The sequence below is a fragment of the Linepithema humile genome, chromosome 1 (genome assembly GCF_040581485.1).
Source record: "Linepithema humile isolate Giens D197 chromosome 1, Lhum_UNIL_v1.0, whole genome shotgun sequence".
NCBI classification, from domain to species: domain Eukaryota; kingdom Metazoa; phylum Arthropoda; class Insecta; order Hymenoptera; family Formicidae; genus Linepithema; species Linepithema humile.
The window spans coordinates 46949507-46961847 of NC_090128.1; positions in this window are offsets into that span (position 1 = coordinate 46949507).

The window sequence follows — 12341 nt, forward strand, 5'->3', positions numbered from 1 at the left end:
CACCGGGGGTTTGAAGTCAGAGTCCCCGTTTCCTACCAGCGATTGGGACAAGTCCCTAAGGAGTCGCTGGGCTCCTCTTGTTCCCTCCAGCGAGGGAACTGTGCGCTCTTGGCACCACAAGACGACTCCAGCGAGCCGCCCCATGGTGAGCCCCTTCACCACGACAAGGTGGCGCACGACGAAGGGGAGGTGACGTCACACTATCAAGTGGGAGTACAACACCATGTATATGCAACAGGGTGTTGCATATACATATTGGGCAGTACGACGGGTTGCGTGGCATACTTTTTTTTTCTTTTTTTTTTTTTTTTTTTTTTTTAGTGGGTAGGTCCTTGCGGTGTCATGGCAAATAGTCAGGACGAGAGCTGCGACCGAGAGAATTTTGTATTTTCCCGGTTAGGTTAGGTTACAGGAGTACCCTCTCGTCGTGCGCCACCTTGTCGTGGTGAGAGGGCTCACCGGGGGAATACCTGAAAGGGTGTTCCCGCGGTGCTAAGAGCGCACAGTTCCTCCGCTGGGGGGAACAAGAGGAGCCCAGCGACTCCTTAGGGACTTGTCCCAATCGCTGGTAGGAGACGGGGACTCTGACTTCAAACCCCCGGTGGCATGGCACCGTTAGGGGGAGATTTTTATCTCCCCTCCATGCACGGGCGGCCAGGCTCGTTAGCCCAGTGGGGCGGCTGGCCAGGGGGGTGCTCCCCCCGTGGTTGAGGCCTGTCTTGGCCGGGGCTGCTGCTCCGGCGGGACGGGTCTCTGGTGGGGTCACTTCGGTGGCCCTGTCTAAAGGGAAGGGATGTGGGTGCCGGTTCCCTCTGTGTCTCGGGCGGATGTCCTTTTTAGGACATGCCGTCTGGCATGGAGGGAAAGCGGAGTCCCACAAGGGAAGAGCCCTCCCTCTTTGGCCAAACGACGCGTGGACGTGGTCCTCGCGTACGCGGCCGTGAAGGAGGGTGCGGGCCGGCGATGTCCTGGAACTCCACCGGGCTCGTCGGGCCGTGGCCGTTCCCCGAGCCGCTCGGACGTTTCCGAGGCAGGGTCGGAGACGGCGGTGAAGCCGAGTCGGTCTCTAGGGGCGTAGCCCGAGGAGTCCAACTCGGAACGCACCAAGCCCGGTGCGGCGGTGGATGGAAACCACATAAAAAAAAACCCGGGTAGGCTGGGCTCGTTAGCCGTGGAGTAGGCAACCGGCCTAAGGGTGGAGGGCCCTGAGAAAACCCTCTCGAGGAAGACAACCTCGTTAAAAAATTACATTCTATGGTAACGAAATGTTTCGCAAGGGATTTTTGTTACGGTCCCAGGGTGATCGGACACCCAGGGATTCGGCGGGGGGGGCTATCGTCCCAGGTGCCCCCTCGTCGACGGCGTCCGCAGTAGCGGCGCCGGAATCCGGCGATGGGCTTCCGGTGGAGTTGACTCCGAGCTCCACCGGTGAACGTGCTATCGGTGAGGTAGCGCAGGGGCTGGCTGACTCTTCGGAGTCAACCTTCCAGTGCTTCCGCAAGGAAGACTGGCTAGGTGTCGCCCGCGCCGCGGACGAGTTCATGAGGCTGATGCCTCGATGTCCTCCAACTTTGGAGGTCGATGGGGACGAGGAAGTGAGCTGGCAGCTCAGCTTCGTCCCCAAGTACTGGGGGGTTGCCCTCCAGTACCTGATGGAGGCGCTAGAGAAGGGGGGTCCCTTCCCGGGCGAGCTGATTAACAGCCTCGAGAAATCTCTCGAGACTGAGCGAGCCCGGGCTAGGGAGCCCCTCTTCGCAAAAATGGTGGGCAAGTACCAACTGTCCAACCTTCTTGAGGAGAAGGTCCGGGGAGGAGCCAACCGCAAACCTGCGGAGCCCTCCTCTCCGGCACCAGACGCCCCCTCGACCTCGTCGACGGCTGCCGCCGACGAGCCAATCGAGATCGAAGAGGAGGAAGAGGTAGGGGAGGCAGCAGCCCCCCCCGCACCAAATCCAGGGGAGTTCCCGCTGGAGCGCAGTCGAGGCAGGCCCCGTCTCGATGGACAGGGCCCTTACAAGCCTCCGTCCATCTCCATTGAGGAGATGGCGCAGCGCCAAGAGGATGGCATCCCCCAGCCTTGGGAGAGACTGGGGGATGTCAGGAAGAAGAGAGAGAGGTCCCCGAGGGCCTCAAGAAAAATCTACGTCCTCACTGATAGTGAGGACGATGACAATGAGGCGCCCCTGCGACTGACCCGCCCACCGAGATTCACGGCGCCGCAGCGGCAAGATGTCGACTTGTTCCTGCGGGACATTCTCGACAGGTCTCCGATGGCAGCGGCCTCGGAGGCCGCCGCGCTGGCGGACGAGATCGAGGCGATCCGCTCCAAGTCCACCTCTATCAGGGGGGACTGGAGCGGTCGCCTCAAGAAAGACAGCTATCTCCTCAAGGAGATAGTTCTGGCTTTTGGCCAACGGTTGGCGGACTCTGGGGGCGGGGAACTATCCCGCCTCCAGAGAGAGTTGGAGACTCTCCGGGAGGAGGTAATAGTCCTCCGGAGAGAGAAGGAGGAGATGCGGCGGGAGATGAGAACATCTAGGTGGTCTCCCTCTCCCCCCAGCGTACACCCCCCCGTCCCGGACCCCTCTGGCACTCAGCCAGAGGCAACTGGGGCGGAGGTGGACAGGGTGCATTTGGCACTCCCCCCCCAGTCAGGCGACTGGGGGATGGAAATAGAGGAACCTTCGGGCGGGGGGGACTTGTCGCCCCCTCGTCCCCCCAGGGCCCCCTCTCCTCCTCCTCCTCTTCCTCCGGGGATTACCCCGGCAATGAGGGAGATGCTGGAGGGAGTCGCCACCATATTTAAAGATGGCATGGCGAGAATGTCGGCGGTCCTCTCGTCACTAAACGAGAGAGTCGCCGACCTCGAGGCGGCGCGCGCGCCGTCGAAGCAGCGCCCCTCCCAACCCCCTCCTCAACCGCGGCCCCCGACTTCGGGCGCCGTCTCGAGGAGTGCGAAAAGGAGGGAGTCACGCAAAAGGCGGGCCGCCAGATTGGCGGACCTACCTTTGGGGACTCCGGCTGACGGGGGACCGGACTCGGGGGCGGGGGTGTCAGTTCCCCCCGTCTCGGCCCTGGCTCCCTCATACGCCGAAGCGACGAGGAGCAAGAGGGGGGGCAAGTCCAAGCCAGCCCCTCCACCGCCGACTGATGGGAAGGCCAAGGCCCCCACAGAGGCGGTGAAGAAAAGGGAGGCCCTGCAGAGGGCCAAGAGGCGGCTGCCCAAGACGGCGGCCGTTATGATCTCGGTTCCTCCGACGGCCTCCCTTTCGGAGGTAATGAGTAAAGCCAAGTCCTCCATTAAACTGGAGGACTTGGACATCAAGGGTGTCCGCGCGCGGACGACACTCGCGGGGAATTTCCTCATCGCCATCCCTGGCGTGGGTGCAGAGGCCAAGGCCGACGCCCTCGCCGGGGAGATGAGGAAACATGTCGGGGACGAGGCGAAGATATCTCGTCCCTGTACTTATTCCGAACTTCGCCTCCGCAGTGTCGAGATGTTCGCCACGGCGGAGGACATCGCAGCCGCCATTGCCACGCATGGCGGCTGCCAGAAGGAAGATGTGCGGGTAGGCCCACTGCGCCCCCCGCGAGGAGGTAATAGGGTGGTCTGGGTGAGGTGCCCCTCCAGGGCCGCGATGAAGATCGCGGCGCTACAGGGGCTACAAATAATCTGGGCCACCGCTAAGGCTGACCTGCTCCCAGCCAGACCAACCCGGTGTTACCGGTGCCTGGCTAGGGGGCACACGCAGCAGCAATGCCCGTCCAAAGTGGACAGGACACGCTGCTGCTTCAACTGCGGTGGGGAGGGCCACGGTGCGGGCACCTGCAAAGCCCCGCCGAGGTGCCCCGTATGCGCCGACCGCGGTAAAGAGTCCGGGCACCGGGCGGGGGCACAAGAGTGCCCTCGAGTACCCCCGGTCGCCTCGACGGCCAAAGGGGCCGCGGGCTCCTCGGCGCCATTCCGGGCCCCGGCAAGCCGGGCCCCCCGGACGGCCCGGGAGTCCTCGGCAAGAATCCGAGGGGTGCCCCGACCAAGTAGGCCGGGGTCGCCTGCGGAAACGGCCTCGGTGATGTCGGATCTCTCGACACACACCGAGGCCGGGGAGAAGCGCCCTCGACCGGCGGAGGGGTCGGACTCCGATCAGGCCCAACAACTGCCGGCCAAAAAGAGAGCCGGAAGGAGCGAGACTGGGGCGGGCCGCAAGCCAGGGCCCAGGTCCCGCACCACGTCCCGTAGTCGGGACAGATCCCCCCTGACGCTGTCTCAGCGTCGGGAAGAGGAGGATCTCTCCGACTAGGGGGCCCAGGGCCCCTGAGAAAGATAAGAAGGGAGAGGAGGAGGAGGACTCTCCCCCTCCAAGATTAGACGAGAGACCTGTAGAAGATCTCTTTTAGGAGATGTTCCCTCGAGGGACTCGCCTGGTGGTCGGGGTGAAGTATACCGATGGTTTTCCGCCCCGGCCATCACAAGGCTGGTAAGCCTTTTGTCAGGGGGGTGGGTTTTAGTTGGTAGGCACCGGTTTCCAAAGCTAAATAGCAAAGAAACCGGTGAATCCAACACTACCCCGGCGCCGGGACAGTCAGACTGCCCCATTGCACGCGCTGGGGTGTCTTTCGAAGATTTCCCACCCCCTGGGGGGCCTTTAAAGACCCCCCCAATCAAAAAAAAAAAAGGTTACAGGAGTAGCGCAACTTCGAATCGGAGCAAAAAAAGTGAGCAGGTAGAAGTGTAGTACTCGTCGAAACAAGCAACTTTGGCCCTATGAACTATATGGCGGCAAAGCTCGGTTTAGGCTCACGAGCCCCCGAAAGATGTCGGTATGCGACCTTTGAAATTCGGTAACTCGGTAACTACGGGAGATGGAGGGTCGGACCTCAGGACCTTAATCGGAGGGCACGGGGAGGTGTTTCGAACGCGCGCAGCCGTTTGCCGAAATTGTGATTTTTTTTTTTTTTTTTTTTTTTTTTTTTTTTTTTCACCCTTCATCCCTTATATCTCGGCGGGGGTTGGTCGGACGGCCTCGGGACCGGTCGCGTTCGACGCAACTCGACCCCTTCCCACGCTATCCTCTATACAAGCGTCTATCTCGAAGGGTTTCCGAGATAAATGGAGACAAAGAATTTTCTCGCAAGCGACTTTCGTCCGAATTATTTGAATTAATTTTTTTTTTTTTTCGGGTTCCGAAAAGTGGGGTCCCACGCGTTCGGGAGGTCGAGAAACGTCGTTGGAACCCGCGAATCTGGGAACTTTTTTTTTTTTCCCCTCATCGGTTGTCGGGGACTTGGAAAATTTCGGACCGTTAGGTTGGAACAGGTTGCAACATATTGCAACCCCGTCCTCCTCGTTGTGCGCCACCTTGTCGTGGTGAGGGGGCTCACCGTGGGAATACCTGAAAAGGTGTTTCTGCGGTGCTAAGAGCGCACAGTTCCTTCTTAGGAGGGAACGGGGGTCCGGCTACCCCTCAAGGGACTTGTCCCGATTAGCCGGAAGGGGTTGGCGGCCCTGACTTCAATCGCCCGGGTGCCTGGACTCGATAGGTGTGTTTATTTAAAACACACCCCCAGGATAGAGGAGCATTACCTCGAGAAAAAAGCCGGGGCCTGACTAGCCTCGTTAGCACGCCGGTGCTCCGGCATAACGGTCGAGCCCCCATTGCACGAGGGGGGCGTAAGCGTCACATACCGTAACCCCAGTTTGTGGGGCCGGGGGCCGGTGATAGTGTGGTGGCACTATCACGGGCTGCGAGGGTGGTAAAACCTCTATAAAAAGACCCGGGTAGACCGAGCTCGAAAGCCTAGGGTGGGCCATCGGTCTAGGAGAGGAAAAACTCCGATATAAAATCCGGTGAAGGACACACTGTCAACAAACCAAGTTTATCTACATGGACATGGCTGATCAAACAGGAACAAGGTTACCGTCCCAGGGGATTCGGACCCCCAGGGACCGGCGTGGTGGGAGTCCTGTCCCGGCTCCTGCTACGTCGTCATCCAGCGACGGGCTGACCACTAGGTGTTCACCGAGCCTAGTGGCCAATAGAGTTATCGGATCAGTGGCGACGATGTTTAGCCAGGGCGAGAGACTGTTTTCGAACAGGTCCATGGAATTCACGATTGACTTGTATGGGACCTTCTGCTTTATGGCAGATAAGTTGGGGTGCGGAAAGAAGCATTGCCATTGTAATACGGACATGGCGTGGAAAACCTATAAATCTCTGGGTCCGGGTGGAAGGAGCACATTCCGTATAACCAGGAAGGAAATGGCGGATTCCATTTTTAGGGTGTGGTCTCGATATGAGCTTCGTAGAAGAGTTGTAGTTCCTGAAAAATGGAAAAGAAAGAAAATTAGGTCTACTTACCGGCAGGCGTGCGTTGTCCTGGTGGCTGCTGCTGAACTGCTGGGCTCCGACCTGAAACAGAAAGAAGAAGTTAATAGGGCAATGGAATACCTAAGGAAATTGGGTAAACCGTATGAATACGGACATCTGGGACGGGAAACTCCGGAGAAGGCGGATAATACCCCTCTCCGTCTTAGGGGTGGAATTGGTCCTCCTGTGTTTAAGGAGGGCATGCGGAAGAGCCGAACTTTATCGGCTTTGCACGGTTCGGACTCTTCAGACTCGGACCATGCTCCTAGGATGACGTCCCTCGAAAGGTTGGCCCCGGTACCATCACCGTGAAAAAAGGGTCAGCACCTGAAGAGGAGAAGAAGAAGGAAGACGAAGAATCTGACATGGAGGTGGTCGAGGTGGGAGACTCTCCAGAGGAGGAGTTCACCACTCAACGCCCCCAAGCAGAGCTGGGGATCCAGGGTCGGAGGACTCTGGAGATGAGGCAGGCCCTTCCAGGCCTGCATCTCGCATCAGTGAGGGAGGGGAAAACCCTCAGGGGCCGTATCGCCTCCCGATGCTTCATAGAGCACCGGGAAGACCGAGGAAGGACGGGACAGGTCCATTCAAGGCCCTGTCCACGTCGGGAACAGAGGGATCGGGGAAAGGTTTGACCCGAAAAAAGGGCAAAAACCTTCCATATAAAGAAGAGGATGTGGAGACGGAGGGGTCCTCCATGCTTATGGTACGTCCCCCACCTCTCACTTGTGAACAAAGAGGGAAGGTGGAACACCGTCTACGGCAGATGGAGAGAGGCTCGTCAAGGGAAATTGTTGTCCACGCAGACAAATGCCTTGATGAGATAGAACAGGCAAGGACTTCTACTACCAACATGAAGGGTTCTCTCAGCGGCCAAATTAAGGTCAATGTATACCTCCTTAGGGAGGTGCTGAGGACCCTGTCGGTTAGGGCGGACAAGGTGGGTGATCCGGGATATTGGCGGTCCCGGGTCAATGTTGTGGAAAGGGACAATACGGCCTATAAGGCCCAGAACGAGAATTTGCTGAGGAAATTGTCCAAAGCGGAGGAAGCTATACGCTACCTCAAGGCCAATCCTCCAAACTTGGAGGGCCCTCTAATCAGGGACCCTAGATCTCCTACTCTAGGTAGGGACCCGATGGGGCGATCGGATATCACACTTGATATGCCGATTGACCCCGTCACGGATATGGAGTTGGACTTGGAGGGGGAAGCCCCTTCTCGCCCTTCGGTAAATGGAGGGATGGCAACGAAGATCCTCATGGAGGTCGACAGGAAATTAAGTACCCTGATGACCTCTATGACGGATTCCATCAGGAGAATGGAGGATCGCGTCGCACGACTAGAACAGGGCGGACGAACCGCTCCTGGCCCGGCTCATGCAGACGAAGGGAAGAGGAAGGAGAAGAAGGGGAAGGGGAAGGGAAAGGGGGAAATCCGTCACCGCACCCCCCCTACTACCCCATCGAAGGACTGAGGTCCTGTCAGAAGGGGATTTGACGGCTGAGGAGCCCATCCCTCATCCACGAGAGATGGAGCAACCCTGGACCGCGGTTGTGAAGGGAGGCAGGAGAAAGAAGGGAAAGGGACCTCAAGGGCCTCCTTTACCCCCTTCCACCACTGCCAAAAAGGAAGGGAAAACGCAGGCGAAGAAACCCTCGAAGGGCGTCATCTCCCGCGCAGGGATCAAGAGGAGACTTCCGCGAACCGCTGCGGTGGCAATTTCTGCCCCCGATGGCACCTATGCGGACGTCATGAAGGAGGCCAGGGAGAGGATAAATCTCAAGGATTTAAACCTCAATTCCTTGAAGATCAGGAATGCGCGGAATGGAGGAATTCTCCTGGAAATTGCAGGAGAACAATCCAGGATGAAGGCGGACGCGTTAGCGGTCAAGCTAAAGGAGGTTGTGGCGGACCGAACGGACGAGGTGAGGATCTCCAGGCCCTCGAGAAGGCTAGATTTCCGACTCGTTGGCCTGGGGGATCATTCCATCTCCTCCCGCGAGGACATAATCGCGGCAATATCCCACGAGGGAGGTTGCGACGGAGGAGGAAGTCCGACTGGGACGGGTACAGACCGGGGGTCGTAGGGGCCTGAACCTGGCCTGGGCCCAGTGCCCTGCGGACGCTGCACTCAAGCTCGCAGAAGTGGGCTCAGTGCAAATCGGATGGGCACAAGTGAAGGTGGAGCTCCTTCAGAGTCGCCCGGCCCAGTGTTTCCGTTGCCTGGGTCGTGGGCATGTTCAGCAGCGGTGCCCTTCTAATATAGATAGGGCCCGCTGTTGTTATAGGTGCGGAGAGGAAGGGCATTCCTCAGGTGAGTGCAGGAGGAAACCACATTGCCCACTGTGTGCCCTTAAAGGGTTACCATCGGGCCATAGAACGGGGAGTACGGACTGCCCCCCGATTCCTCCAAAATCCAAGGAAGTGCGCGGTATTGTGCCTGATGAGACAATGCGGTCCCAACTTCCCCCCCTTCCTCTCTCCTCTCCAGAGATGGAGACGGAGTCGATGTCGGGCATGGGGGAGGCCAAGAGGCCGAGGGAGGATTCGTCCAGTCCCCCTCAAGCGGACTCCAAGAAGGCGCGAGGAACTGGACCTGATCGACCAGATTGTCCGGATTCCCCGCAACCAGGACCCTCAACAGGTCCGTGAAGTCGGTACCGGGGATATGGGAGTCCGGACGAATACCGGACCTTCTAAGGATCTGGATCCCTTACCAGGATAGGCCTACGTGAGACAACAGGTGAAATGCGCTAGTCCGTCAGCCCTGGACTCTCACTAACATGGCGGTGCACGAATGGATCTTACCGGGGTGAGGTTTTAGTCGGTAGGCACCGTTCATCCTGACGATAGTTAGGGTGAGCGGTGAATCCGACACTAATTCCGTCAGGCTGAGGGGTAGCAATCCTCAGCCCTTGCACGACGGAATTGTCTTTTGAAGATTTCCTCACCCTGGGGGGGCCCTTCTGGCCCTCGAACCAAAAAAAAAAAAAAAAAAAAAAAAAGGTTGGGTTGGGGTAGGTTAGGTTAGGTTAGGTTAGGTTCCCTGGCGACGATGTGCCACCTTGACGTGGTGCCAGGGCTCCCCAAAGCCGCAGATCTCCTTATTCATGTAGGAGATGTCTCTCCTGCATGGATGGGATGGAGGCTCTTGGGGCTAAGAGCACATCTAGGAGAAGGACACTCCGAACATAAACCCGGGCGGGACGGGCTCGTTAGCTCTGATGGCTACCGTCCTAGTGGAAGGAAACCCACGATAATAAACCCGGGGCCTGACCAGCCTCGTTAGCACGCCGGTGCTCCGGCATAACGGTTGGCCCCCCATTGCACGAGGGGGGCGTGGCGTTTCATACCGTAACCCCAAGTTTGGGGCCGGGGGCCGGTGCAAGCATTGTGCTTGCACGGGCCGCGAGGGTGATTCAACCTCTATAAAAAGATCCGGGCAGGACGGGCTCGTCAGTTGTGGTAGACAACCGTCCTAGTGGAAGGAAAACCACGATAAAAAACCCGGAGAAGAAAACTCTGTTAACAAATTACATTTGATGATACTGCCATGACAGAAAGAGATGCAAACGTACTGCAACAGGGTCTCGGAAGCCCAGTTGCCGGCGCGGAGGGGGGTGTAGTCCCTGCCCCTGCCGCGTCGTTATCTAGCGATGGGCCTGCTGCGAGATTGTCCCCGAGTCTCGTAGCAGAATCTATTATCGGTGGGATGAGCACCGTTTTGGCGGACGCAGTGCTGACCCATAGTCAACAGGTGGGACGTATCCCCCTGGTCGACTATATGTGGGCCAGTAGCTGGATGACTGTGTTTCTCGAGAAACAAATTGGCGGGGGAGGTGAGGATAGCAGGGAGCGCAGCGCTACTGCTATGCGGATCCTCCAGAATGACGCGAGGTGGGACGATTCCTACCAGTACGACGTGCCGGGGATGGGGATCGTCGATGAGGCGAGCTCGCTCTACGCGTGGACCAGGTTGTACGGGCCTGAGGACCCCATTTACCTGGAATCTTGCCGGGCAATGTTGGCGGTCTTCGAGCTTTGCGGGGGCCCGGGTGAAAACGGGCAGGACCAGGCGTTCGCGATGGAGGACCTGGAGAGGGTCAACAGGCCGTGGGTGGGGGGATTCGTATCGAGTTTCAGAGACTCGTGCGCTCCCTCCACCGAGGGGAGGGAGCTTTACACTCCCCTACCGTTGAGGGGCGGAGCGGGTGATTCACCCGGGTCCATGGTTTCCGTCTCCCCGGGAGAAGGAATGGAGCTGGGAGGGGGGAGTTCTTCCTCCCCTATTGCGGAGGGTCCTCTCCGGGAGGTGTTGGAGGAGGGGTTGGGGGATTCCATTAATTTGGGGGCCCGCAGCCCCTCCCCCGAAATTGATCCCGGCTCGCCGCGCCCTATTCTTAGGACGCTTGGCGATGAGCGATTCCGATCCCTGCGTAGGGGACAGGGGAGGCCGCGGAAGGACGGAACTGGTCCGTTCAAACCCGCGCCTCCCCTGATTGTGTCGGACTCTGATTCCGACGGGGGATCGGAGGTGAATGCGGGCACCTCCACGGCCGGTAGCGCGTCTGAGGGCGCTGCTACTCGGGCGGGTGCAGGGGGTTCCGCGAGGGGAAATCCCACTGCGGAAATAGTTCCGCCCAACTTTACTGGTCTCCAGAAAAGGAAGGCGGAAGAAGTCATCAGAAAGATCGAGAGGGGCTCAACCGATGAGATGCAGAAAGACATCGATCGGGAGCTCCTCTCGATCGAGGCTGTCCGCCAGAGGGCGGGCAACCTGAAGGGGGAGCTTAATGGGAAGCTCAAGTTCGGGGTCTACGTCCTCAGGGAGGTAGTCCGGACATTGGCCGGGCGGGCCTCTGAGGGCGGAGACCCCGGATATATGAAGACACAGATCAAGACGCTGGAGGGGGCGGTGGAGTCCCTCAAGGCAGAGAATGGCCGCCTCCAGCGTCGAGTTAGGAAGTTGGAGGCGGTTCGGGCCAATTTATTGGCTGGGGAGAGACCAGCCTCCCCTGGGGATGACAGTGCCCCTCCCGGCTTAGATAATGCTGGGGAGGCTGGCATGAATGTGGAAGAGGGCGAGGGGAGAGCCCCTCACCCCTTGTCAGGGGGTCTATCTGCGACTCTGACGGTGATCGCCAGAACGCTTGCCGGGTTTGGCGATAGACTAAAGGGCCTGGAGGAGAGGGTGGCGATGCCTCCCCCTTCTCCGGCCCCTTCCTCTTTCCGCCCCCGGGCGCCCTCCGTTGGGGGAGTTGCTCGGGGTAGTGGGGGGAGGAAGAAGAGGAAAAGGAGGACCGTTGCGGCGGCCCCTCGGGTAGATGGAAGAATTTCACAACCCACACCGGGGTCCCCCGCCGATCCTGTATGTCCTCCCCCTTCTGGAGGTGTCACGCCGGCGGATGGCCCTGAGACATGGGCCGTCGTTGTAGGCCGGCGCAATAAAAAGAAGGCTGTCAGGGATGGGGTGGGACCTAATCCCCCCACTCCAGTAACCCAGACACGGCGGGGCCTGGCCACACCGAGGACAGCCCCTAAAGGGGCGGCGCCTAAGGCGAACCCAGTTGGGGCAATGCGTAGGCGTCTCCCGCGCTCGGCGGCGGTGATGCTAGTTGGACAGGATAATTTGTCCGAGGCATTGACCGCCGCGAGGCGGGAGATAAACGTCAATGAACTCGGCATTGACGTTATCAATGCCAAGGGAGTTTTTGGTGGAGGGGGCCTCCTCCTGGAAATACCAGGAGGCGGTCCGGAGGCGGAGGCTAAGGCGGATCGCCTGACCACCGTCCTCCAAATGGCCCTCAAAGATAAATTTGAGGGCATTAGGGTCACTCGACCCACTAAGCGTCTCGACCTCCGGTTAAAGGGGGTCGAGGAATCGGTCTCCGAGGAGGAGATCCGCCAGGCGGTTGCTGCCAGTGGTGGATGCTCTGAATCGGAGATTCGAGTGGGTCCATTGCGCCCTGC